We start from the raw sequence: 22,330 nt of genomic DNA on the forward strand, positions 1-22,330 counted from the left end.
CTCTCTCTCTCCCTCCCTCCCTCCCTCTCTCTCTCTCTCCATCTCTCTCTCTCCCTTTCAAATCATTAAAAGTTAGAAGAAAAATGGAAGAACTAAAACATTTACCTCCCACTCATACTTTCTCAGGAAGATACGTAAGGATGTATATGATCAAAATGATAACTAATTAGGGAAATGAGGCCCATACAGATGCAGGCACTTAAAAGTTTGTGGGAAAATGGAATTAGAAGACAAGGTTAAGAGTGGGTATGCCTAGCAGTTAAAACGCCCTCAGCTCATATCTTGAGTGCCTGGTTTGATATCTGCCTCAACTCCCATGTCCACTTCCCTAATAATGCAGACCCCGGGAGGCCACAGGTGAAGTCTCAAGTCACTGCATTCCTGTCACTCACCTGGAAGACCTGGACTGAGTTCCCAGCTCCTGGCTCCTCAGCTTCCCAGCTCCCCCAACACCCCAGGGGTTTGCAGGGTGAACCAGGATACTCTTTCTCTCTGTTTCTATCTTTATCCCTGCCTAACAAATTTTTCCCCCCAAAGAATTATTTGTTTATTTGAAAGGTAGAGTTAAAAGAGAGAGGGAGAGAGGGAGAGAGGGAGAGAGGGAGAGGGGAGAGGAGAGAGAGGAGAGAGGGGACAGGGAGAGGGAGATCTTCCATCCAGTGGTTCATTCCCCAAATGACCACAATGGCCAGGACTGGGCCAGACCAAAGCCAGGAGCTAGGGGCACAGTCTATCTTCCACTGCTTTCCCAGGAGTACTAGTAGAGAACTCGACTGGAAGTGGAGCAGCTGGGATTCAACCTGGCGCTCATAAGGGATATGGCATCGCAGGCAGCTGCTTTATCTGCTGTTGACCCCTAAATTATTTTTAAGATTTTATTTATATATTTGAGAGGTACCACAGCGCCGTACCCCCTATAAATATTTTTCCTTTAAAAATATAAATTTCTCATAATAGACATTTTCCATGAACATTTAAAGATTCCTCCTATGAATCAAAAATGAGTCACAAAAATAATGAAAGGACAAACTAGGGCAGCTGTACACATTTACCAGTTAATAACCATCTCAGATCAGAGCAGGAGAGGAGGAAAATGCAGCTGACAGGTGGGACAGTATGAAGCATCAAATTGGGGGGAAATAAACATGTGGGGAAAACGAATCAGTTGCTAACTCCTGGCAACACGAAAAGCTATCCACGAAAGAACATGTGATTACAGTATAATATAATACTCAGCTGAGTTCTGAAAGCAATACTTCTAAAAATATAATAATGAAAATTGTAATACAGTCTTTTTTTATTTTTATTTTTGACAGGCAGAGTGGACAGTGAGAGAGAGAGAGAGAGAGAGAGAGAGAGAGAGAGAAAGGTCTTCCTTTTGTCATTGGTTCACCCTCCAATGGCCGCCACGGACAGCGCACCGCGCTGATCCGAAGCCAGGAACCAGGTGCTTCTCCTGGTCTCCCATGGGGTGCAGGGCCCAAGCACTTGGGCCATCCTCCACTGCACTCCCGGGCCACAGCAGAGAGCTGGACTGGAAGAGGAGCAACTGGGACTAGAATCCGGCGCCCCGACAGGGACTAGAACCTGGTGTGCCGGCGCCGCAGGCGGAGGATTAGCCTATTGAGCTAATCCTGTAACTGTAATACAGTCTTAACCAAAAGTTGAGATAGGGTTACACTGGAAGGACAGTTAAGAATGGGAAAGAGAGCGTACAGAGAGGGCTGTAATTGTCACTGAATTTACCATTAAATAACACCGCATTGAAGATTTTTAAAAATAAAATACAGCATCTAGTGCGGCAATAGGTACACTTTACAACATATAAATGTAGACATAAAAAGATAGCTTCATTTAAAAAAAAACTATAAATTAGTTAGACATTTCTAAATTTTGTCTATCTCCTAATCTTAGATTACCTGGGTTACAATTCACCTTAGGAGAAAAGGACATATATGCTTTCAACTGCTTTTTGTTTTCTAACCCGAGTCCGTATCCTGGACGTGAGACAGGCCAGGACCACCATTCTCATTCAGCTAACTCAGCGTTGAGTGACCCTCACTCCTGACTTCAGAGCCCATTCTGTCCAAAGGTACTGTGGCTGTGTTATCAATGTTCTTTTTTAAGTTTATTCACTTGATTTTGAAAGGCATAGAGAGATCTTCCTGCAACAACCAGGGCTGGGTGAGGCCAAAGGCAGGAGCCAGGGATCCTCTCTGGGTCTCCCACACGCGTAGCAGGCATCCGGGTACTTGAGCAGGTGATACCTGCTGCCTCCCAGGGTGCACATTAGCGGGAAGCCGGACTGGAAGCAGAGGCAGGATTTGATCCCAGGCACTCCAAGTGGCAGCTTACCCTCCTGCACAGTCTTAAAGGGAGAGACCATCCTGATGCTCTCACTCTTCGGACTTCAAGAGGACAACACGCCCGCAAGAAGTATCGAGGAATTGGATACCTTTCCAGCTATTGTTGAATCATAATTAAACAAACAAAACACAGTGGTTTCCCTCAACTGCCAAGATGACAGAGATGTCTATTCTGAAATGTAAGCATAAAAGTAAATATTATTTTAAACAGTTTATCAGGGAATTGTTTCTTCCAAAGAATCAAAATTATTTCTGTGACTCCCCCCCCAAATTAATAAATGGGGTTCCTTTAAAAATGTAAGCCACGATCTACGCATGCCCTTGTGAAAATGCCCGTCTTCCTGGATGTGCCTGGCTCCAGGCCACTGCACAGGCCCCTCTTGGGTTCGTGCACGACCTCTGCCAAGCCAGCCGAGTTATGCCGTGGCCAGCATTGTGGAGAGCCTTCGTCACTCAAGCAGACACACGCTGAAGGAAAAGCACCATGCAGTTCATCTCCGTATAACTAGCACGTTGCTTGGTATGTAGAAAGGAGCTCAGTAAATCTGTTCAAGATTTATTAAGTTTTAACAACTTTATGATTATGATCTACAAGAGATTTTGATGAATGTTTACTGTGAAATACTAAAATATTACAGATACTTTTTAAAAGTCTTGACTGAGGAGATAAAAAAGGAAAGTCATACTGCAATCACATTTTTTTTAAAGATTTTAAAAAAAAATCTATGTTTGGGGCCAACGCTGTGGCACAGTGGGTTAAAGCCCTTGCCTGCAATACCACCATCCCATATAGGTACTGGGTTCAAGTCCTAGCTACTCCACTTCCCATCCAGCTCTCTGCTAATGACCTGGGAAAGCAATGGAAGATGTCCCAAGTGCTTGGACTCCTACACCCCTGTGGGAGACCCGGAAGAAGCTCCTGGCTTCAGATGAACTCAGCTTCAACTGTTGTGGCCATCTGGGGAGTGAACCAGTGGATGGAAGCTCTGTCTCCACCTCTCTCTGGAGCTCTGCCTTTTCAAATAAATAAATCTTTTTTAAAAAAAATCTATGTTTGTATCTCATTCAAATCTCTAACAATCCTGGGCCACTGCCAAGCTTAAATTCAGGTAGAGCAAGTAGTAATTTCCAATACCTTTGGCAACAGAAATAAATAAATACAGATTAAAATAGTAGTAGTAATAGTAGTAGTAGTTACAGTAGTAGTAAAACAGCAGCGCTGTCCTGTCCTTCCAGCCTCCACACCTGTCACCAGGGAGAAGTCTTCCATGGCAGACCTGAGAGTGGGAAGCTGAGTCAGCTTGCTCAGCAGCACATTCTGTTCAAGGGAAACAGGATTCACTGGGACCTGACCCGGGAAGGACAGTTTCCTCCTTGGCATGTCAGCATCGTTTTACTTTTATATCATCTAAATCTAAACACAGTATAGATATGGTATAGATCACCCATGCAAAGTTGGGATTCTAGTCTTATTCATTCTACGTAGACATAAGCACTGAAGACATTTAAATCTCACTTCGTTCATTAAGCATTTCAATAACATTAAAATGGGTTTATTACTTTTAACATTTCAAAAATGTAAACGTATTATCATATACACTTAATTAAATCAGCTGCCATCTGGACAGAAAACGGAGAGAAATTTGGATCAAATAAAATAACACAGTTTGCTTCTGTTATCATAAGGAAGCCCAAGAAATATGTAGCTAGAAAGGTAATATATCACATTTAGATACAGTCAGCTGGAAGTAACAGTCATGATTTTTCCAAAGAAAATGATTCCTTTTACACTGACAAAATCCAGAAGTTATATTCTCTGTTGAGTTAAATTAACTCTTACCATGGAAAAATAAGATTTTAAACAAAAATCCACCTAACAAAGCATTAAAAATAACTTTTACATAATGATCTACAACAACAATCTAACAATGTGTATCACACAAGCAGAGTTTTTGATGGGATAGTGATGGGAAGGATTCCATACCACACAATGGGATTCTATCATTAAGTCAATTAGATAATGACTAACACTACGTTTATAATGTAAAACTCAAATTCAATAACAAAACGTATAGAAGAGACACACAACCCATCAGTACTAGTGATGAAATCTGTACTTTCCTCCTTCCTTTAAATTCTGCTCCTCAATATTCATTCCCGTCACAGGTGTTGTATTTACTTTCCCCCTTAAATAAACCAACCACCCTGGACAAAGTATGCAATGCCACAGTCTTCAGGACATTGAATGTCAGTCAAAACATGCGGAGGGCCCCCAGGCTACTGAGCAGGGAGGCGGATGCCAGGCGACCTCGGGGCCTCCCTGAGTTAAAGATGCCAAGAGGCTGCCCTGTCGGGGAAGCTACTCAAACGTCTGGGTCCCCCTCAGTGCTTGGCCCTGTGTATGAAGAAACTGTTTGTCCAAAAAGCTTACAGAGGACAAGCCTGAAGGTCACACAGAGCAGGAAAGCTGTGCAGAGACTTGGAAAGAAGTTTCCTCTAAACTGATAGATGTGGTTGCTCTGGTCATATCCAATAAAGCTTCACACACAGACCAAAAGGATCAGGCTGTTTCCAAGTAATAAAACTGGGTCCCAGATCAAAGTTCAAGGACACTCAGAGGACTAAATAGAGAAACACTCAACAGTCAAGGCAAAATCCACAATGCCGGGCACCCAGTCAGAAACTACCAGAAATGCAAAGAGGAAAGAAAATAAAACCCAAATGAAGGGAAATCTCAATCAGCAGAAAGGCACACAGAAATGGCAAGGATGACGGATTTAAACCAGTTTCTGTAATTGCATGCTGCATGCTCAGAAAGGCTCAGGAAGTAGACATTCTAAGAGACACGGCGTAGCGGGGTAAGCCACATTCCATATGGGCTCCAGTTCAAGTCCTGGCTGCTCAACTTCCAGTCCACTTCCTGCTAGTGTGCCTGGGAAAGCACTGGAGGAAGGCCCACGTGCTTGGGATCCTGCCACCCACATGGGACACTGAGAAGTTGTTCCTGGCTCCCTGGCTGCAGATCGGCCCAGCTCCGGCCACTGCAGACATTTGGGGAGTGAACCAGCGTTTGGAAGATCGATCTCTCCCTAACTCTGCCTTTCAAATAAATAGGTAAATCTTTTTTAAAAAGACAGTAAGAGATATAGAAACCATATGAAATAATCCAAATTGAACTTCCACACATAAAAATGCACTGGATGAATTTAATGGCAGATCATAAAGAATATAGAAGAAAAATCTAGTAGACTTGAAATTGAAGACACAGTATAGAAAGAGAAGATAAAACAGGGGAAAAGACTTCAGGAAGCCTAAAATCTATGTAACTGGAGTTGTTATAAAAGAGGGAGGGGAACAGGGACAGTGACAATATTTGAAAAAAAAAAAGGCTGAAATTTTAAGCTTTGAGCTCTTTATATTTTGATTCTTTTGAAGAAGCAAATAGAAAATTCATATAAATAAGTGACATTTTATTTGGTTGAAATCTGTTACTACTGCTATTGCTTGAGAGTAGTTAACACATTATAGTCACGTGTCTCATTTTATATCCTAGACATGTCATATTTTATAGACTACAGACTTTATAACATACTACATGCTCCACACAGTAGAGCATATATAAATATATAAATCAAAAGTTTTGTCTAAGATTTTGGGCTGTGCAGTATAGAAACCAGTCTCTATTCTAATGACACTCAGCATGTCATTACTGTGACTAAGGGATTAAATTTTAAATGTGTTTAACGCTGATGAATTCAAGTTGACACAGCTACACGTGGCTAGTGGCAGTCACACCGGCCAGCACCGGCTCAACGCTTCCACTGTCACAGTGAGTTCTTCAGGGCTGCTGCTGTAGGCAAATGAGGTTGTAAGTTACTAGCATGAAGCACTAACTCAGTGTTCCCTGGCGTCTCTTCTGAGTCTCAAATCCTGCACTTGACTGGTTCCTGTCAATTCTTTCAAACGCATGTTACCAGCATAGGTAGGATGATTTCATTTGTAAATTTCTATGTTGCTCTCTTCCTGCATGTGTCTTTCCACTTTTAGGTAATGAAACTACTGTTTTGACTGCTGGCTTAAACAGAACTTAGCTGTGAATTTACACTATTACACAGAGGTTAGAAGCACATAAAATTAATAGCATTTAATTTCAATTTACAGTTTCAACCTTCCCAAATCATTCCTGCTATTAGGAAAAATGAGATTTGGTTTGTCTTGAATGACACCCCTACACACACACACACACACACATACATACACATGGTTTTGCAAGCATACACTTAATATTTTATAAAAAAGTTTTATTTTTTGTTTTTTTTTTTTACACCCAATATCTTTTAATTGAAATGCCCCTCAGTCTCTTCTTCAAACTTCAGTCAATACAAGCTCTTATTTTTGATTCACACTTTCCTAATAATATTACATTCCTTATCGAATTATGGTCTACAACATTAAGAACAAGGATTTTACCTCTGACTGTTATCTCAGAAAGGCAACTAGAAAAATGTTATCTATATATTCTTTTTTTAAACTTTTATTTAATGAATATATATTTTTTTAAAGTTTTATTTTTTGGAAGGCACAGAGAAAGGGGGAAGGACAGTGAGATCTCCCATCCACTGGCTCACTCCCCTAAATGGCCACAATGCCAGGTCAAAGCCGTCTGGGTCTCCCATGGGGGAGATAGGGCCCAAACTCTCAGGCTACCTTCTGCTGCTGTCTTAGGCATATTAGCAGGGAGCTGGATCAGAAGGGGAACAGTGGAGACTCTACCCAGCACCTACATGGGATGCTGGTGTTGCAGGCAGCTACTTAACCCACCAAGCCACACATAGTGTTGGTTGTTTACTTATTTATCTCAATAGTTAGAACATCAGGGGCAAGTGTCTGGCCTAGGAGTTAGCATGCTTGTACATCAGAGTATGTGGGATTGGTTCCCAGCTCCAGCTCCCAGCTCCAGCCTCCTACCAACGCAGACAGTGATGGTTCCAGTACTTACATCCCTGCCACTCGTGCAGGAGACCTAGACTTAGTTCATGGCTCCAAGTTTCAGCCCCATCATTGAAGACACCTGGGGAGTAAACTAGAGGCTGCAGACACAGTCTCTCTCTCTCTCTCTCTCCAGCCCTTCTCATCCCCCCCCCCCACCCTGCCTTTCAAATAAATAAAAACAAGTAACTTCTTTTTTAAAAAAATTATAGCCTCAAATTTACTTTAAAATTTCTTTATAGCCATTTAATGATAATATTTTATTCTAATTATGAATAGAAAAAGACAGAAATGCTGAGATATGGGTATGTGTATGTGTAATATAACAAAAAGCTATGCCATAGTCTGTGTCTTTTTAGGGTTTTTCCTACCCCACAACTGACCATAGTGGGAATTTGAGGTTCTCAATTATCCACTGGTTCAGTCCCCAAATGGTCACAACGGCTAGGGCTGGGCCAGGCGGAAGCCAGGAGCCTGGTCCTCCACCCTGGTCTCCCACGTGAGCGGCAGGGACTCAAGCATTTGTGCCATCTTCTGCTGCCTTCCCGGTTGCATTAGCAGGGAGCAGGATCAGAAGAACAAGCCAGGAGCCAGTGCTCTGATACAGGATGCCTGCAATGCAGGTGATGGCTTAAACCACTGCTCAGCACTGGCTCCTAGCAGTTTCTTACAATGCTAGAAGCAAATTAGGTACCCCAGACAATTCCACACCTAGGTATCTACTCAAGAGATGAAAACATTACATCTGTAGAAAGACTTACACACACATGACTGTCCCTGGCAGAACCACTTATAATAGCCAAAAGTAAAAACAACCAAAGGGACTATAGGCAGATAAATAAAATGTTTAATGAGTTTATAACACGTGGGGAAATTAAATATATAGCAATGGCAAAAGGCAAAGCGGAGGGCATGAAGTACCCGGAGCTGAATTCCTTCTGCCACCTGTGGAAGGAACAGTGACCGGAAGGGAAGACTGGTGAGCAGCACTGTGCACGTCAGCAACAGCTAACCAGGAAGCAAAGTAACCAATTCTGTTTCAGGTGATGTCACCCCCGGAGTTAAAACAAACAGGCCAACACTGGACAAAAGCTAAGATAAAAGGTGGGAGATTCTTACAGGTGCTTTTAACCCAGCTTTTTAATTATCTCAATAATAATCGACAAAGAGATGCTTCTTAGGCTAAGAAGTTGGCAGAGAATAACATCCAGGTGGGTTTTTGCTCTGTTATGTTTTCAGTAAGAATTTAACCTTTATCCTTTCCATTCTTAGGCAAAATCACAACACATTCCTCTCCACTGTCACACAATTAGCCTTTCAGGGACCTTGGCCAGCAAGATTAGTTACTGACTATAACAACAAAACCATCTGATAATCATAAGTCAGTGTGTTTTAACATTCAGAGTGCTGCAGAGAGGAGTCAATAATGCATCCCTGGGGAGAAACTAGGAAGCATGAGTTACAGCTTTGTGATTCCAATGCGCACCCAGCTAATGTCCAGGGAAGAGTTTACAGGTTTAAAATCCAGACTGTGGTCCAGCTGAACTTTAGACTGCACATCTTTATTCAGATTATTAAAAATATCAAATGTATACAGCTATAACTGAAACGTGTCCACAGTAAAACCTCAAAATCCCAAAGCTACTACAGTTTTCACTTTGTTCCCTCGTATTTTCTCTTCTGTCTCTCCTAAAGTCCTGGGTACTGTCAATCCCTGAATGAATAAAACCATGTTTTCAGCGAGTGCCTTTGGGAAGTCACACCTAAACCAGCCAACACAAACCCTGCAGAAAATGTTCTACAAGGAAAAGATTTTTAAAGAGAGAAACTATCCATGCATATAAAAATTAACCACAATAATCAAGAAGAAAACTCAGGATCCACACAAAGTACAGCCTGGGGCAAAATTACAATTCTCCACTGGAGACCGAGGCGCCTACACAGGCTGCAGGACAGCCAGGTCCAGCATTTAGTGGACACTCCCTCATCAGAGTACAAGGCACCAGAACTCTGCGCGCTCAGCACAGTGAGCACAGGAGGTGGGGTGAGGAGAGACATAACCCAAAGGAACTCTGGATCTCCGAGTTTTTGTACCATTAGACACGAGCAGTGATTCTATAACCCAAAAGGAGGTCTCCTTTTAGTGTTGTTTGCACATCACAAAAAAAGTGTGACAATGCTAATGAAATAGGATTAAACAGTTGTGAAAAACTGTTTCTAATATTCTAAAATTTAAGATGTCATGGCAGACTTACTGGACGATCGTGGTTAAATAAAGCACATTTTAAGTGAGATGGAAGAGAATAAAATGCTAACAGTTTAAAAGACTACTATCAAAGGCAATTTTTGATTTTTAAACATTTTTAATCTAAAAATTTGATGCTTTTAGTCTTAGCAAGTAAACACAAAATTCTACATTCTACAGTTCACTAATCAACACTGAAAAGGCAGCCATTACTTTACAAGTATAAATTGCTTTAACCTAGAGTTGGTTTGTCTAACTCCAATCAGTGTAAAAAGGCATTATAGAATGAAAAATTAAGATGGAAGAAAACAAATGGAAATTATACAGCCCTCTAAGTTATTAGTGTTTGTTCTTTAGAAAATCAGAACATAATGCCTAAGTATGCTTCTACATTTCTATTTCTATAAATGTGGCAGAGTCTAGGTTTTCCTGGCCACATAAAGCTCAATTTCATTGTTCCACATCTAAGGTTACAGATTAAAAACTGCCGCCATACAAATAAGTTGGTGTGGCTAATTAATTTGGGCTTTGGGTAACTATTAAATGTATTATTGTGAGGCCCCACATTTTCTCCTGATGCCGCTTCATAAACTTCTGCAGAAACATCCTGCTCCCCACGCCTATCAGGTGAGCTGTGTGTGATCTGGACTCAGGATGCGCCCCCTTCTCCACTGGCTGCCTTAAGACAGGGCAGCCCCACTGCAGGGAGGGGCTGCAGGACAGAGCCCGCAGCATCCCCAGGGGAAGGGATAGGACTCTACCCTGCGTTAGCAGACTTACTCCCAACAGAGGGGCTGCAGGACAGAGCCCGCAGCATCCCCAGGGGAAGGGACAGGACTGCACCCTGCGTTAGCAGACTTACTCCCAACAGAGGGGCTGCAGGACAGAGCCCGCAGCATCCCCAGGGGAAGGGACAGGACTGCACCCTGCGTTAGCAGACTTACTCCCAACAGAGGGGCTGCAGGACAGAGCCCGCAGCATCCCCAGGGGAAGGGATAGGACTGTACCCTGTGTTAGCAGACTTACTCCCAACAGAGGGGCTGCAGGACAGAGCCCGCAGCATCCCCAGGGGAAGGGACAGGACTGTACCCTGCGTTAGCAGACTTACTCCCAACATAAACTTGCAGTTACCTGGAATACTTTCTGGGTAAGTGTGCTGACTGACTCACACAGATACAATAAAGCTGCTGAGATAGGAACAGCAGGGTATGTTTCTACCCAGTGTTCATTCTTGAAATACTTTACAAATAACCTATATTACTCCAGTTCATCTCTAAGTCACATAGAATCCAGAATGAGTTTTTCAGAAATACACTGAGTTCAAGTTAACTATGAAGAATTTCGACCCCATCAAACCATCTGACCAGAAGCTAATGCCTTTCCTGAAGCACTTCCATCCAGGGTCAAGGTCACCCAGCTGCACACTGAGCACCTACCCAGCACCCACCTCCGCAGGTGTATGGACTCCATTCAGTCTGCTCCCAGATGTGTCTTTCACTCCAAGCAGCCACCAACAACAAAAATGAGGAACTGTATGTACAGGATCTCAAATACTGCTGACAACAACCCAGCGAGGAAGGACCCTTTCTCCCATTTGGGGCACAACAAACTGGTCCAGAAAACAGTTAAATGAGTTGCTCCAGGCACAGAACTAGAAGTGGTGGTGCCAGGATTCTAGCCCAAATCCAGCTGCCCAGCAGGCTGCGATACCAACTAGTTCTGCAGCACACAGAACAATTCTGAAGACAGGCCATGACCACAGAGCAACAGCTCGACACCAGGGGAGGCAGGTGGGCTTCTGCCCCCAGAGAGAATGATGACAAGCAGGATGAGAACAATGAAGAAGAAAAACAAATGCTTAATCTACATTGTGCCTTCTAAAACATCATGTCAATGAGGATTTACTTCTTGCAAAGATCCAACTAAAACAAAGATTTTCCATACTTTCTCCAAATGTTTCACTTCTCAGTATTACTTTTTCAGAGGTTTCTCATCATTAATAATGTCATTCTTGATTTCCCATTTCCCCTCACTTTTTAAAGTAACTGCAGAAAGAATGAACAAAATCTTCAAATATTTTTTACCAATCTATAAAAGCTTTGGGTAGATCACTGTGGCACTGCAGATTAAGCTGCCAACTGCCGTGCATCCAAATGGGCACTGGTTCAAGTCCCGGCTGCCCCACTTCCAATTCAGCTCCCTGCTAATGCACCTAGGAACACAGTGGAAGATGGCCCAAGTGCTTGGGCCCCCAGGCCCACAAAGGAGACGCAAAAGAAGGTCCTGGCTCCTGGTTTTGGACTAGCCCAGCTCAGATGATTGCAGCCATTTGGGGGAGTGAACCAGAAGATGGAAAACCCCTCTCTATATAAAACTCTCTTTAAAAAAAAAAAAAAAAAGTCAGTCCTAACATTAAAACACTGGCTACCAAGGCAAAGGTTTGGCGCTCACTTGGAAACTAGCATCCCATGTCGGAGTGCCCGGGCTCAAGTCCTGGCGCTGCTCTCCATTTTAGCTCCCCACTAAATGGACATCGTGGGAGGCAGCAGATGCCAGCCACCTCAAGTAACTGAGTCTTTGCCATGTGTGAGGCCTGGATTGAGAGACCTGCCCTGGCTTTACCTGGCCACATCAGGGAGTGAAGCAGAGAATGGGAAACCTCTCTCTCTCTCTCTCTCTCTCTCTCTCTCTCTCTCTCATAGGCAAATAAATAAAAATAAAAATTGCTCCTGATTTCAGCGTCCTGGGAGGTAGCAGGTGATAGCCCAACCGCTTGGGTTCCCGACATGCACACAGGAGACCTGCATGGAGACGGGCGCTCCACAGCACCTTCTGCAGGAGCTGGATGGAGTTCCCAGCTCCAGCCTGGGCCGGGCGGGCTGCTGCCAGCATCTGGGGAGGGAACCAGCATTGGGAGCTCTGCCCTTCTGTCTCTTTGTGTCTCTCTTTCTCTGTCTTTCAAAAATTTTTAAAAAGATTTATTTAGTTATTTGAGAAGCAGAGTTACACACAGAGAGAGGGAGAGACAGAGAGAGGGGTCTTCCATCCATTGTCTCACTCCCCAAATAGCCACAATGGCCAGTCCTGGGCTGAGCTGAAGCCAAGAGTCAGGAGCTTCCTCCGGGTCTCCTACGTATGTGGGTTCAGGAGCCCAAGCACTTAGGCCATCTTCCACTGCTTTCCCAGGCATATTAGTAGAGACTCAGAAAGAGTGGAGCAGCTGGGACTAGAACCAGTGCCCATATGAGATGCCGGGCCACAGGGGGAGGCTTAACCTACTACACCACAGCACCAGCCCCGCAAGTTATTTATTTTTTTTAAATAACTATCATTCTGCATTGATGTGCAATAGTCCAGATAAGGTGTGTATGGAACCTATCAGACCTGGGGAGAGTGCCGACTGTGAGGAGGGGCAGGCTGCAGCCCAAGGCCGCCAGGTACTCCCATCCAGCAGGCTCAGAGAGAACACAGGGACTGGGGAAGGTCGCGAGTAACCCAAGGTGAGCAGTGGGACAGGCGTTCCCAGGACATGATGAACAAGAGAGAAATTCAGGGTCCAGAGCTCTACACAAATCTGAACTTTGCATACATCCACTACAAAAATTTACTTCACTGACAGAAAAATAAATTTTGAAATTGAGCTACTTTATTGAGAAAAATCTAAATTTCTTGTGAATCTTACCTCCATTTTGGAAATAACCAAACCCCTCAAAAGTAGGTTCAGATAGCATCTCATTCAGATACAAGTAATTCATATCTAAGGATAATTTCAACTGAATGATCAAACAATTTTAAATACAGTCAGAAAAGTCTAAAACCCAGAGTGGTGATAATAAGAATATGACTTACAATTTACTCAATAATAAAAAACTGGAAATCTTTTCAAATGAAATATATACAGTAAATTAATGTTTTATGTTTTAAAATGATAAAGCCTGTATGAAATGCAGAAGTACACATACTTTCTCTCCCTGTTCCCTCTCTCTTACTCATCATTCACAGAACTACGGAAATCAGTCAAAAGAGGGAAGTATCAGTAGAAGAAAACCATTTCCAAATTACTCATTAACCTGACGGATGACAGCTGATTTATCTTCATAACTTTTTCATACCTATTTAATGACTCTTCCTATGGTGATTCGTGTTTCAATGCCAGTGAATATTCTTATTTAATGAGAATATGTTTATACATGTGTGTATAACTAAACTGTATTCAGCAATGCACACCTTCCAATGTTTACATATAAGGAAGATTTTGAAAGACAGTAATACTATGAACATTTCAAACTATGCTAAAAGACTAGGTTTATATGTCTCTAATGATGGCACATATAAAATTCCTTATCAAGGCAATTAAAAAGAAATTATTGTCAACATTAACAGAGAGCAAAGACAGAGAAAAAGGAAATGGATTGAGATATTAAAAGAGCTAGAAAGAGAAGCCATAAAAAGTCACCTATGTTTGTGTTGCTGTAACATTTTCCAGAAACTGAAGCCACAACTTCTAAGCATTTACACTGGGAGTGGCCATGGGGGCAGAGCAGCCCCTGGGTTCAGGTCCCTGCTTCTCCACTTCCAATCCAGTTTCCTGCCAGTGTGCACCATAGAAGGCAGCAGGTGACAGCTAAAGTACTTGGATCTTGGTCAGAAAAAAGTTTCAGGCTCCTGGCTTCTGCCAGGCCCAACCCTGGTTGTTGCATGCCATCTGGGGAATGAACCAGTGAGTGGGAGAGTTGTCTGTCTTTCCTTTCAAAATGAATAAATAATTTTCAAAGCATTTACACCATCAAAATAAGAAAATGAACTAGATTTTAACATGTATCTTCTTAAATCTTAGTATACTGTGGATAGCCATGTACCAGTATCACCAGCCCACTATAAAATCTTAATGTTAATTTCAAACTAACCAAGAAATGTGTTTGGCTAGGGGTCTATCTGGTTGAATGGTAAATTACCAGTAGACACCGACCGGAAAGGAAACAGGCAGCACATGCTCACATCATGGAGGCTAGGAGAAGTGGGCCCTGCAACTGCTGGAACTGCATCAACAATAAGCAAACAAGAGCAAAGCATACAGAAAATAATATGCCCCGAAATTAGAATAATTATATACTGCCTACATTTTATTTTATTATTTTCTAAAGATTTATTTATGTATTTGAAAGTCAGAGTTACAGAGACAGAGAGAGAGGTCATCCATCCACTGATTCACTCCTCAACTGGCCGAAACAGGTGGAGCTAAGCCGATCTGCAGCCAGGAGCTTCTTCCAGTCTCCCATGCAGGTGCAGGGCCCAAGGATTTGGGATATCTTCACTGCTTTCCCAGGCCATAGCAGAGAGCTAGATCAGCAGTGGAGCAGCCAGGACTCAAACTGGAGTGCATATGGTATGCCAGCACTGCAGGCGGCGGTGTTTCCCACTATGTCACAGCGCTAGCCCCAACACTGCCTACATTTTGAAGATGAACTTTTTTGGCCGACGCCGTGGCTCATTAGGCTAATCCTCCACCTTGCAGCACCGGCACACCGGGTTCTAGTCCCGGTCAGGGCACCGGATTTTGTCCCGGTTGCCCCTCTTCCAGGCCAGCCCTCTGCTGTGGCCAGGGAGTGCAGTGGAGGATGGCCCAAGTGCTTGGGCCCTGCACCCCATGGGAGACCAGGAGAAGTACCTGGCTCCTGCCTTCGGATCAGCGCAGTGCGCTGGCCGCAGCGCACCAGCCGCGGCGGCCATTGGTGGGTGAACCAACGGCAAAGGAAGACCTTTCAAAAAAGATGAACTTTTTAAAGTCTCACTCAAAAATTCTCAGAACTTGGGGAAAATAAATTAATTTTTCCCATGGTCTACACTAAATGGCAAATGTGCATTTGAATGAGACATCTGGATTATCAAGCTGACAATAAAATAAATTTATTGTTCACAACCCCCCCTCCAAAATATCAGCAAAGCACAATACTACATTAGGTTCTAAAATTTCAAAACTGAATTTCATATAAGAGAGCTACGAAAAGATGCTATTAAGGTTGTTCCTATTGGTATGACAGTAACTCTTCCTCTAACTTGAAACCACTATTTTTTTATATTAATAGAAATTTAATCTATGCTTTCTACAACTATCAATACTTATTTGCGGATTGAATGCAGATTTAGTTAATTCCATTAACCTTTGTGAAACTGGGCAGAGCAACCTCGAAATAACCAACAGTAGTTTCTGTTAAATGACACCCACCGTGCACACTGTTGAGATAAAGTAGAGGGAGGGTGAACAAGACAGACTCAGCTCCTGCAGCACGACGCAGTGTGTCTGGAAGGAGACCGGAGTCCCTGGAGGGCTGGAAGTCCCCAGATAAATGAATAAAATAAACTGTGCCCCCACATTCCAGATTGAGAACAACAAAGCCATCGCAGGGATGTCAATGCTGAATTATGTTGTTATTTTGAACCTTTAAAAAATATTTTTAAAAAACAGAAACTGCTCTATGTCCCAGCTGCTCTACGTCTACCACAAGGGTAATGGAACACGTATGTAGCTGAATAGTCAATGAAAAAAATAACCGTTATGAAATATTCATTTAAAAAAGTAATTAAGTCTTGCAACTGAAAAGCTAACCTTTCACAACACAAAAATCATCATGCAGCTTCGAGATTAACACATCCTTATGTCCTCTGGTGCTTATTACAACTTACTTAGCACCTCATCTACAATGATACTTGGACTGCTTATGTAATTTTCATCTCCTACAAGCTAAAATAAAAACCAACCAAAGCATGATTCTCCCCAAATATCCAAACAAAATCTCCAGGGATCACGAAAAAGAAATTAAATATAACTTCATTAAATCTTCCTAAAATATTTATGAAAAATAAGTTTCTTAGAAAAACCATGTCAAATTGAGGTTAAACTGTCAAAAAAGATGGTATTAAAATCTAACTTTTTAATAAAATCAGTAATAATTGCAAACTTGCAATTTTTACACACACACACACACACACACACACACACCCCTCAGTGACCTGAGCACATCCTGGCTGTCCTACACGCAGCATCAGATTTTAAGCCTGACTACAATCCTAGCATGAAAAGACTGGGGGTGGGGAGGGGAGAGGGTTCCAGGGAAGAAATTAGCAGGATTTTAGGCTTCTAAGGCCAAAACAGACTATCAGCTTCCATGGGGCTATTAGTCTGATAAGCAGAGTGGTCTCTAAAGTGTCACTGACACCAATAAATCCTCAAAATGAGGCTTAGCACCTTTGCTCATGTTGAAAGGAGGAGAAAGGCTGAATCAGCATTTGTGGTACACCCATTCAAGTCCCACATCACTGATGTCACGGGGGCTCCCACAGCTCGTCTGGGGGAGCAGAGGTCACCAGATGAGTTAATAAGGCATGCAGCTGAGAGCAGGCCTGCAGGAGGACCAGGCTTTGCGGAGGGCTGGGATGCCCTCCCTACACCAGCTTCCAGCAAGGGCAGAGTCTTTGTGACAGCGCCCACAGTGACAGCCAGATTGTGGAGTGGAAACAAAAGAGAGGGGTAGAAGAACTTCTCCTTCAAGTGCCATCATTCAGCTTCTTTCCATAATTGGCCAGCCCATATTTATATTAAATAAAAATGGAACAGAAAACTGCTTCCAGAATCCAAACTTTGCTGGGCATTGTTCCTGCTGCAGATTACTGTATGTCCTCCCTCCCACAAGGGGACCTTATAAGCACACTGAAAATCTGTTTTGCAAGATAAACATTTATGATTTCTATACACAAGGAAAATTTTAAATAAACAGCATGAGAAGAAATGTTTTGTTTTGTTTGGAAGAAACTTACTTGTTTATAAAACAAACTAACAAACTTTCCCATGGCTTTAATTTTTTAAAGTAACCATTGATCATTCTTAGTAAATAGGACAGGGTTTTATTGTGTTTTTTTTTTTTTTTTTTTTTAATGACTAAGTTATCATTTTGGACACTAAAAGTCAATATAACAAATAAGACAACTCAAAAACACAACAGGGGTTGGCATTTGGTGCAGCAGTTACCACCTCTTGGGACGGTCACCTCTCATTTCAGAGAGCCTGGCTCAATTCTCATCTCCTCCACTTCCTATCCAGCTTCCTGCTGATATGCACCCTTGAAGGCAGTAGATGATGTCTCAACTACTTGGTCACTACTACCGACATGGGAGACCCAGCTGGAGTTCCAAACTCCTGGCTTTGGCCTGGCCCTGCCCAGCCTGTCCTGGGCGTCTGGGGAGTGAATCAGCAGATGGAAGCACACTTGCTCTGCCTTCTAAATAAAATGAAACTAAAGACATTTGAGTGGAACATTTAATTATATGGAATATTTATGTTTACTGTTTTCGTAAATAGGTTTATTAAGCATGGATGTTATGTGATTTTTTAAAAAATTTATTTTTGGGGGGCTGGCACTGTGGCGTAGTGGGTAAAGCTGCTACCTGCAGTGCCGGCATTCCATGTGGGTGCTAGTTTGAGTCCCAGCTGCTCCACTTCCAATCCAGCTCTCTGCTGTGGCCTGGGAAAGCAGTAGAAGATGGCCCAAGTCCTTGGGCCCTTGTACCTGCATGGGAGACTGGGAAGAAGCACCTGGTTTCTGGCTTCAGATCAGCACAGCTCCTGCCATTGTGGCCAATTGGGGAGTGAACCAGCGGATGGAAGACTTCTCTCTCTGCCTCTTCTTCTCTCTGTGTAACTCTTTCAAATAAATAAGTAACTCTTTAAAAATTTTATTTTTATTAAGGCAGAGTGACGGAGAGGGAGAGATTGCGAATTTCCTCTCTGCTGGTTCACTTCCAAAATGGCCTCTAGCCAAGAACCTGGAACCCATCAGGGTCACCCACATGGGTGGCAGGGGCCCAGGCACGTGGGCCATCACCCGCTACTTTCTCCGGGGCATTAGCAGGGAGCTGAACAGGAAGTAGAAGCCAGGACTGGAACTGGTGCTCCACAATGGGATGCCAGGGTTGCAGGTGGCGGCTGAACCCAGTGTGCCACAATGCCAGTGCCTATGTGATCATTCTACCTAAAATACAAAATGTATGTGAAAACAATTTTAATTCCCAGTTAGGTTACAGAAGGGCACAACAGCTGTGACACTGTTTTCCTAAAAGCAGTGGATATGTGGAAGGAGAAAATCAAGGGAGACACAGAAGGCAGTCTTGTCTCAGCTTACAGTGAACACGTATGATGGGATTACGATAACCAGCACAGCTTTTTAAAAAGACTATTTATTTATTATTTATTTGGAATGCAGAGAAACAAAGAGTGGGAGAAGACAGAGAGAGAGAAATCTTCCACCTGCTGGTTCATGCCCCAAATGCCTAAAACAGCCAGGACCCAGGAACTCCATCTGGGTCTCCATGCTGAGGTTTTTTATTTTTTTTTTTTATTTTTTTTTGAGTAATTAAACTTTTAATATTTGTTTCATGATAAACTCCATGATGACATAAAATTATCGTGAATCTGTGCACTCTAGATAAATATATATATATATTTTTTTAACTATCAGACACTTGCCAGGCTGCCCTATATAGCTGAATGTGATACTAATTATTCCATTGAGTCACTTCAGACTGATAAAACTCTTATGAAAATCCAATTCTTTTTATTATTATCTTTTGCAAGAAAATGAACTTTAATTCTTTGTTTCAAACTCTTAAAAGTACCTTTACACCTTAACTTTTTAATATTTTATTTAAGGTATACAATTTTCACGTATTTCATACATACAGATTTAGGAACACAGTGATACTTCCCACCCCACCCTCCCACCCAGGCTCCAGTCCTTCTTCCTCCTCCTTCTCCCATTCCCACTCTTAATTTTTACAAAGATTTACTTTCAGTTTACTTCAATCTCATAAGGTTAACCCTACACTAAATAAATAATTGAACAAATAATATAAAGAAAAATAATACTGTTCCTCAACAGTAGAGATAAGAGCAGTAAACACTGAATCTCAAAATGTCCATTTCACTCCAATACATTACATTTTAGGTACTCTATTAGTTACCCCAGATCAGGGAAAACACGATATCTGTTTCTCTGGGACTACCTTATTTCAGTAAGTATAACGTCTGCCACTTGCATCCATTTTGGTGCAAAAGAAATTATTTCATTTTTTATAGCTGAGTAGTATGCCCCCCCCCCCACACCATAATTTCTTTATCCAGTCATCAACTGATAACACACTGAGGGTTTATGTTGAAGTTTTAGAAATAATTCTTAAAGGCAGCAAAGAAAATCTGAGTTTACTGCTGAATTTTCATAATACTCTTTTTAAAAAGCTTTTATTTAAAGAATGCATTTTTCATAGGTACAACTTTAGGAATATAGTGGTCCTTTCCCCCATACCTGCCCTCCCACCCCGACTCCTGCCCCACCTCCTACTCCCTCTCCCATCTCCTTCTTCATTATGGTTCATTTTTAGTTTAACTTTATATTCAGAGGACCAACTCTATACTAAGTATAGATTTCAACAGTTTGCACCCACACACACACAACATATAAAGTACACTCTGAGAACAAGTTTTGCAGTTGATTGTCATAGTACAACTCATTAAGGACATATTCTTAAAAGTTGTATACATATAAAAATATTCTATAAAATAAAGTGGCCCAGGGCTGGCACTGTGGTGCAGCAGGGCACCAGTTCGAGTCCCAGGTGCTCCACTTCCGATCTAGCTCTCTACTAATGCACCTGGGAAACAGCAGAAGATGGCCCAACTCCTTTGGACCCTGCACCCACATGGGAGACCCGGGTGAAGCTCCTGGCTCCTGGCTTCAGCCTAGCATAGCCCTGGCTACTGTGGTCATTTGAGGAGGAAATCAGTAGATGGAAGATTTTTCTCTCTCTCTCCCCCTAAAAAAATTACAATAAAGGAAAAAATAAAATAAATCAGCTCATTTTTTCCCTTGTAAAAACAGGATCAGTTCTATCTGTAGCTGACTTCTCCTTCATAGGAAAGAAGACCCAGGAGGCTGCTTCCCACCCTAAAATGATGATTCTGGAGCCGGTGTTGTGGTGCAACAGGCTAAGCTGCCACTCAGGGCACTGGCATCCCAAAAGGCATCCCATATGGGGAATGGAGGTGGAGCACAGTGCTAGCTTGAGTTCTGGTGTGGGGAGCAATCCGGACTAGACTAAGTTACTGGAATTAAGACTTATTCTATGCATCTGCTCTCCTCTGTGGGGAGCAGCTCGGACTAGACTAAGTTACTGGAATTAAGACTTATTCTATGCATCTGCTCTCCCACAATATGGCGCTGGGAGAGAAGTAAACAGCTTCCGCACAGCTGCCTCCAGTTCAACCAAGAAACTGCAGGACTTGCTCCTGATTGGAGAGCAGCGTACTCGGCGTGTGGGCAGCCGAGTTGGGATTGGCGGAGGAGGACTATAAAGGAGGAGAGAGACGGCATGCACCAGGAACATCTATGGGGAACATCTGAAGGAACACCTGTGCAGCCCCCCAGAGAGCCGGCCGGCGGTGTGCCGCTCCCCTGCGGAAGTGGGGAATGCGGCCAGGGGGAACTGCCCTTCCACGGAGGTGGAAGGGATAGTAGCCAACCCGGGAAGAACCAGCAGCAGGCCCGGGGAGGGCCGAGCAGACGAAAGAGCAGCGCAGGGTCCTGTGTTGCTCCTCCACGAAGAGGGGGAGCGACATTCTGGCTGCTCAGTTTGTGATCGACTTCCCTGCTAATGCACCTGGGAAAGCAGTGGAGGAAGCCCACGTGCTTGGGCCCCTGCACCTGTGTGGGAGACCAGGCTGGCGTTCCTGGCTCCTGGCTTCTGCCTGGCCCTACCTTGGCTCTTGTGGTTATCTGGAAGAAGGAATCCACAGATCAAAGATCTCTCATCTCTCTCTGTCTCTCCCTCTCTGTGACCCTGCCTCTCAAATAAATAAAATTTTTAAAAGGACAGGGGCCGGTGCTATGGCATAGCCAATAAAGCTGCTGCCTACAGTGCCAGCATCCCATATAGGCACTGGTTTGAGTCTCAGCTGCTCCACTTCTGATCCAGCTCCCTGCTAATGCACCTGGGAAAGCAGCAGAGGATGGCCCAAGTGCTTGGGTCCCTGCACCCACCTGGGAGACCTGGAAGAAGTTCCTGACTTTGGCTTGGCCCAGCCCTAGCCTTTGGAACCATTTGGAGAATCTATCAATAGAAGGAATATTTCTCTCTCTCTCTCTCTCTGTAACTCTGCCTTTCAAATAAATAAGTAAATTTTTAGTAAAAAAAAAAAAAAAAAAAAGACAAAAGTATGTTTCTTATACAAATTGTCTTTTAAAAATGACATTCAGTGAACATCAGTTATAGGTAAGATCGGACAGAGCTGTCCTTCCGTGCACATTCATTTCTGTGTCAAGAAACAACCAGCAAGTCCCACCTGTGTATCACTCAGGCCCTGCTGGCCTAAGCTTCCATTGTGCCCCTGCAGCCCACCAGGGTTCCAGTAAGCTGTCACCTGAGGTGCCTGTGCTCACCTAGCAACCCCACAGATGTCGCCCCAGTGTGACACAGAAGTGGACAGGACCACACCTGCTGGGGCATCAGCCTGCAGCAGCCGAGCGACAGGACCCCAGGCCAGCCCCAAGACAGCCAGGCAGCTCCTCCTCATCTCCCAGGGGCACACACACCTCCAGGTGGTGGAGGTAGAGGTCACATTTCCAAGTGTCATCTCAATAGTTTGCACAAAGGCCTGGTATCTGATGGAGGAAGCTGATCAAGT

At 43.3% G+C, this 22,330-nt stretch overlaps 1 protein-coding gene and 1 long non-coding RNA gene across 22 annotated transcripts in view; both read right to left on the reverse strand.

Annotated features, from left to right (window-relative positions):
- The window catches only part of ARID1B (AT-rich interaction domain 1B), a 449,775-nt gene that overhangs the window by 236,491 nt on the left and 190,954 nt on the right, over positions 1-22,330 (reverse strand). The gene's annotated exons all lie outside the window — the stretch shown is intronic.
- Positions 892-19,360, reverse strand: LOC138849562 (uncharacterized). Its single transcript, XR_011388447.1, has 2 exons — positions 10,722-19,360; positions 892-10,640 (listed from the first exon to the last, which is right to left on the reverse strand). It is a non-coding gene; the product is annotated as an uncharacterized lncRNA (long non-coding RNA).

Source organism: Oryctolagus cuniculus, chromosome 5 (genome assembly GCF_964237555.1).
Source record: "Oryctolagus cuniculus chromosome 5, mOryCun1.1, whole genome shotgun sequence".
Classification (NCBI taxonomy): Eukaryota; Metazoa; Chordata; class Mammalia; order Lagomorpha; family Leporidae; genus Oryctolagus; species Oryctolagus cuniculus.